Genomic DNA, 6,745 nt, shown 5'->3' on the forward strand with positions numbered 1-6,745 from the left:
AACTACAGACCAGTATCCCTTCTTTCTTTTCTTTCCAAAACTATTGAGCGTGCCGTCTTTAGCCAACTCTCTTGCTATCTCTCTCAGAATGACCTTCTTGATCCAAACCAATCAGGTTTCAGGACTGGTCATTCAACTGAGACTGCTCTTCTCTGTGTCACGGAGACTCTCCGCACTGCTAAAGCTAACTCTCTCTCCTCTTGTCCTTCTAGACCTGTCTGCTGCCTTTGATACTGTGAACCATCAGATCCTCCTCTCCACCCTCTCCGAGCTGGGCATCTCCGGCGCGGCTCACTCCTGGATTGCGTCCTACCTGACCGGTCGCTCCTACCAAGTGGCGTGGCGGGAAGCTGTCTCCGCACCACGTGCTCTCACCACTGGTGTCCCCCAGGGCTCGGTTCTAGGCCCTCTCCTTTTCTCCCTATACACCAAGTCACTTGGCTCTGTCATATCCTCACATGGCCTTTCCTATCATTGCTACGCTGACGATACACAACTAATCTTCTCCTTTCCCCCTTCTGATAACCAGGTGGCGAATCGCATCTCTGCATGTCTGGCAGACATATCAGTATGGATGACGGATCACCACCTCAAGCTGAACCCTGGCAAGACAGAGCTGCTCTTCCTCCCGGGGAAGGACTGCCCGTTCCATGATCTCGCCATCACGGTTGACAACTCCGCTGTGTCCTCCTCCCAGAGTGCGAAGAGCCTAGGCGTGACCCTGGACAACACCCTGTCGTTCTCCGCCAACATCAAGGCGGTGACCCGCTCCTGCAGGTTCATGCTCTACAACATTCGGAGAGTGCGACCCTGCCTTACACAGGAAGCGGCGCAGGTCCTGGTCCAGGCACTTGTCATCTCCCGTCTGGACTACTGCAACTCGCTGTTGGCTGGCCTCCCTGCCTGTGCCATTAAACCCCTACAACTCATCCAGAATGCCGCAGCCCGTCTGGTGTTCAACCTTCCCAAGTTCTCTCACGTCACCCCCCTCCTCCGCACACTCCACTGGCTTCCAGTTGAAGCTCGCATCCGCTACAAGACCATGGTGCTTGCCTATGGAGCAGTGAGGGGAACGGCACCTCTGTACCTTCAGGCTCTGATCAGTCCCTACACCCAAACGAGGGCATTGCGTTCATCCACCTCTGGCCTGCTGGCTCCCTTCCTCTGCGGAAGCATAGCTCCCGCTCAGCCCAGTCAAAACTGTTCGCTGCTCTGGCACCCCAATGGTGGAACAAGCTCCCTCACGACGCCAGGACAGCGGAGTCACTCACCACCTTCCGGAGACATTTGAAACCCCACCTCTTTAAGGAATACCTGGGATAGGATAAAGTATTCCTTCTAACCCCCCCCAAATTGTAAAGTGGTTATCCCACTGGCTATAGGGTGAACGCACCAATTTGTGAGTCGCTCTGGCTAAGAGCGTCTGCTAAATGACGTTAATGTGCCCTTGAGCAAGGCACTTAACCCTAATTGCTCCTGTAAGTCGCTCTGGATAAGAGCGTCTGCTAAATGACTAAAATGTAAATGTAAATGTAAATATGTCGCCGTTAGTCGTAGCTAGCTAGCTACATAGTGATCCATCAAGAGTAGCTTATCATGTCGCCGTTAGTCATAGCTAGCTGCCATAGTGATCCATCGAGAGTAGCTTATCATGTCGCCGTTAGTCGTAGCTAGCTGCCATAGTGATCCATCGAGAGTAGCTTATCATGTCGCCGTTAGTCGTAGCTAGCTGCCATAGTGATCCATCGAGAGTAGCTTATCATGTCGCCGTTAGTCGTAGCTAGCTGCCATAGTGATCCATCGAGAGTAGCTTATCATGTCGCCGTTAGTCGTAGCTAGCTAGCTACCATAGTGATCCATCGAGAGTAGCTTATCATGTTGCCGTTAGTCATAGCTAACTAGCTACCATAGTGATCCATCGAGAGTAGCTTATCATGTCGCCGTTAGTCATAGCTAGCTAGCTACCATAGTGATCCATCGAGAGTAGCTTATCAAGTCGCCGTTAGTCATAGCTAGCGAGCTACGATAGTGATCCATCGAGAGTAGCTTATCATGTTGCCGTTAGTCATAGCTAGCGAGCTACCATAGTGATCCATCGAGAGTAGCTTATCATGTCGCCGTTAGTCGTAGCTAGCTAGCTACCATAGTGATCCATCGAGAGTAGCTTATCATGTCGCCGTTAGTCGTAGCTAGCTAGCTGCCATAGTGATCCATCGAGAGTAGCTTATCATGTCGCCGTTAGTCGTAGCTAGCTAGCTGCCATAGTGATCCATCGAGAGTAGCTTATCATGTCGCCGTTAGTCGTAGCTAGCTGCCATAGTGATCCATCGAGAGTACCTCATTTCAGTGTTCATTTCAAAAATATAAACGCAACACATAAAGTGTTGGTCCCATGTTTCATGAGCCGAAATAAAAGATACCAGAAATGTTTAATACGCACAAAAAGCTTATTTCTCTAAGATGTGCACAAATTTGTTTACATTCCTGTTAGTGAGCATTTCTCCTTTGCCAAGATAATCCATTACATTTGACATTTTAGTCATTTAGCAGACGCTCTTATCCAGAGCGACTTACAGTTAGTGAGTGCATACATTTTTCATACTGGCCCCATCCACCTGACAGGTCAAGAAGCTGAATCAACAGCATATTCATTACACAGTGCACCTTGTGCTGGGGACAATAAAAGGCCACTCTAAAATGTGCAGGTTTGTCAAAGTTTTGTCACACAACACAATGCCACAGATGTCTCAAGTTGTGCTGACTGCAGGAATGTCCACCAGAGCTGTTGCCAGATCATTTAATGTTAAGCCGCCTCCAACATCCTTTTAGAGAATTTGTCAGCACATCCAACCGGCCTCACAACCGCAGACCACGTGTATGGCGCAGTGTGGACGAGCGGTTTGCTGATGTCAACGTTGTGAACAGAGTTGCCCATGGTAACGGTGTGGTTATGGTACGGGGCAGGCACCACGTGTATGGTGTAGTGTGGACGAGCGGTTTGCTGATGTCAACGTGGTGAACAGAGTTGCCCATGGTAACGGTGTGGTTATGGTACGGGCAGGCACCACGTGTATGGCGTAGTGTGGGTGAGCTGTTTGCTGATGTCAACGTGGTAAACAGAGTTGCCCATGGTAACGGTGTGGTTATGGTACGGGGCAGGCACCACGTGTATGGCGTAGTGTGGACGAGCGGTTTGCTGATGTCAACGTGGTAAACAGAGTTGCCCATGGTAACGGTGTGGTTATGGTACGGGGCAGGCACCACGTGTATGGCGTAGTGTGGACGAGCGGTTTGCTGATGTCAACGTGGTGAACAGAGTTGCCCATGGTAACGGTGTGGTTATGGTACGGGGCAGGCACCACGTGTATGGCGTAGTGTGGGTGAGCTGTTTGCTGATGTCAACGTGGTAAACAGAGTTGCCCATGGTAACGGTGTGGTTATGGTATGGGCAGGCAAATGCTACGGATAAGGAACGCAACTGAATTTTATCGATGGCAATTTGAACGCACAGAGATAGAGTGACGAGATCCTGAGCTCCATTGTCTTGCCATTCATCCGCCGCCATCACCTCATGTTTCAGAATGATAATGCACGGCCCCATGTCACAAGGATCTGTACACAAATTCCTGGAAGCTGAAAATGTCCCAGTTCTTTCATGGCCGGCATACTCACCAGACATGTCACCCATTGAGCATGTTTGGGATGCTCTGGATCGACGTGTACGACAGCGTGTTCCAGTTCCCGCCAATATCCAGCAACTTCGCAGAGCCATTGAAGAGGAGTGGGACAACATTCCACAGGACAAACAATCAACAGCCTGATCAACTCTATGCAAAGGAGATTTTTTTATTTTTTATTTCACCTTTATTTAACCAGGTAAGCCAGTTGAGAACAGGTTCTCATTTACAACTGCGACCTGGCCAAGATAAAGCAAAGTAGTGCAATAAAAACAACACAGAGTTACATATGGGGTAAAAAACATAAAGTCAGAAATACAACAGAAAATATATATACAGTGTGTGCAAATGTAGCAAGTTATGGAGGTAAGGCAATAAATAGGCTATAGTGCAGAATAATTACAATAGTATTAACACTGGAATGATAGATGTGCAAGAGATTATGTGCAAATAGAGATACTGGGGTGCAAAAGAGCAAAATAAATAACAATATAGGGATGAGGTAGTTGGGTGGGCTAATTTCAGATGGGCTGTGTACAGGTGCAGTGATCGGTAAGGTGCTCTGACAACTGATGCTTAAAGTTATTGAGGGAGATAAGAGTCTCCAGCTTCAGAGATTTTTGCAATTCGTTCCAGTCATTGGCAGCAGAGAACTGGAAGGAATGGCGGCCAAAGGAGGTGTTGGCTTTGGGAATGACCAGTGAGATATACCTGTTGGAGCGCAGACTACGGGTGGGTGCTGCTATGGTGACCAATGAGCTAAGATAAGGCGGGGATTTGCCTAGCAGTGATTTATAGATGGCCTGGAGCCAGTGGGTTTGACGACGAACATGTAGTGAGGACCAGCCAACAAGAGCGTACAGGTCACAGTGGTGGGTAGTGTATGGGGCTTTGGAGACAAAACGGATGTCACTGTGATAGACTACATCCAATTTGCTGAGTAGAGTGTTGGAGGCTATTTTGTAAATGACATCGCCGAAGTCAAGGATCGGTAGGATAGTCAGTTTTACGAGGGCATGTTTGGCAGCATGAGTGAAGGAGGCTTTATTGCGAAATAGGAAGCCGATTCTAGATTTAACTTTGGATTGGAGATTCTTTATGTGAGTCTGGAAGTTGAGTTTACAGTCTAACCAGACACCTAGGTATTTGTAGTTGTCCACATACTCTAGGTCAGACCCGTCGAGAGTGGTGATTCTAGTCGGGTGGGCGGGTGCCAGCAGCGTTCGATTGAAAAGCATGCATTTAGTTTTACTAGTGTTTAAGAGCAGTTGGAGGCTACTGAAGGATTGTTGTATGGCATTGAAGCTCGTTTGGAGGTTTGTTAACACAGTGTCCAATGAAGGGCCAGATGTATACAAAAATGAGATGTCGCGCTGCATGAGGCAAATGGTGGTCACACCAGATACTGACAGGTTCTGATCCACGCCCCTACTTTTTTTTTAGGCATCTGTGACCAAGCGGTACCGGAGCGCCAAGTCTAGGTCCAAAAGGCTCCTTAACAGCTTCTACCTCCAAGCCATAAGACTGTTGTAGAATTAATCAAATTGCCACCCAGACTATTTGCATTGACTGCCCCCCTCACCCCCCCTCACCCCTAGTCGCTGTTTATTATCTCTGCCCAGTCCCTTAACCCCTACTTACATGTACAAATTACCTGGACTAACCTGTATCCCAGCCCATTGACTCGGTACCGGTACCCCCTGTATATAGCCTCATTATTACCTGGACTAACCTGTATCCCAGCCCATTGACTCGGTACCGGTACCCCCTGTATATAGCCTCATTATTACCTGGACTAACCTGTATCCCAGCCCATTGACTCGGTACCGGTACCCCCTGTATATAGCCTCATTATTACCTGGACTAACCTGTATCCCAGCCCATTGACTCGGTACCGGTACCCCCTGTATATAGCCTCATTATTACCTGGACTAACCTGTATCCCAGCCCATTGACTCGGTACCGTACCCCCTGTATATAGCCTCATTATTACCTGGACTAACCTGTATCCCAGCCCATTGACTCGGTACCGGTACCCCCTGTATATAGCCTCATTATTACCTGGACTAACCTGTATCCCAGCCCATTGACTCGGTACCGGTACCCCCTGTATATAGCCTCATTATTACCTGGACTAACCTGTACCCCCTGTATATAGCCTCATTATTACCTGGACTAACCTGTATCCCAGCCCATTGACTCTGTACCGGTACTCCCTGTATATAGCCTCATTATTACCTGGACTAACCTGTATCCCAGCCCATTACCTCGGTACCGGTACCCCCTGTATATAGCCTCATTATTACCTGGACTAACCTGTACCCCAGCCCATTGACTCGGTACCGGTACCCCCTGTATATAGCCTCATTATTACCTGGACTAACCTGTACCCCAGCCCATTACCTCGGTACCGGTACCCCCTGTATATAGCCTCATTATTACCTGGACTAACCTGTACCCCAGCCCATTGACTCGGTACCGGTACCCCCTGTATATAGCCTCATTATTACCTGGACTAACCTGTACCCCAGCCCATTGACTCGGTACCGGTACCCCCTGTATATAGCCTCATTATTACCTGGACTAACCTGTACCCCAGCCCATTGATTCGGTACCGGTACTCCCTGTATATAGCCTCATTATTGTTATTTTATTGTGTTACTGTCTTCTATTTTTTTATTTATTTTTTACTTTAGTTTATTTACTAAATATTTTCTTAACTCTATTTACGTAAAACTACATGGTTGGTTAAGGGCTTGTCAGGAAGCATTTCACCTTAAGGTCTACACCTGTCGTATTCGGCCCATGTGACAAATAACATTTTGATTTGATCTTTATCACCAGTCATGTAAAAGCCATAGATCAGGGCCTAATGACATTTATTTTCCCCCCTATGAAGTGTAACTCAGTCAAATCTTTGAAATTGTTCCATGTTGCGTTTATATTTTGGTTGAGTGTAGTTAACCATTATAATATATTCTATATTTATTGTAATAGGTGTTTTGTGCTACCTGTGTAAATGTAGGGAATGTGGTGTCTAGAAGCAGCAGAGTTCATCTTAGAGCTTT

This window comes from Coregonus clupeaformis, unplaced genomic scaffold (assembly GCF_020615455.1).
Source record: "Coregonus clupeaformis isolate EN_2021a unplaced genomic scaffold, ASM2061545v1 scaf1322, whole genome shotgun sequence".
NCBI classification, from domain to species: Eukaryota; Metazoa; Chordata; class Actinopteri; order Salmoniformes; family Salmonidae; genus Coregonus; species Coregonus clupeaformis.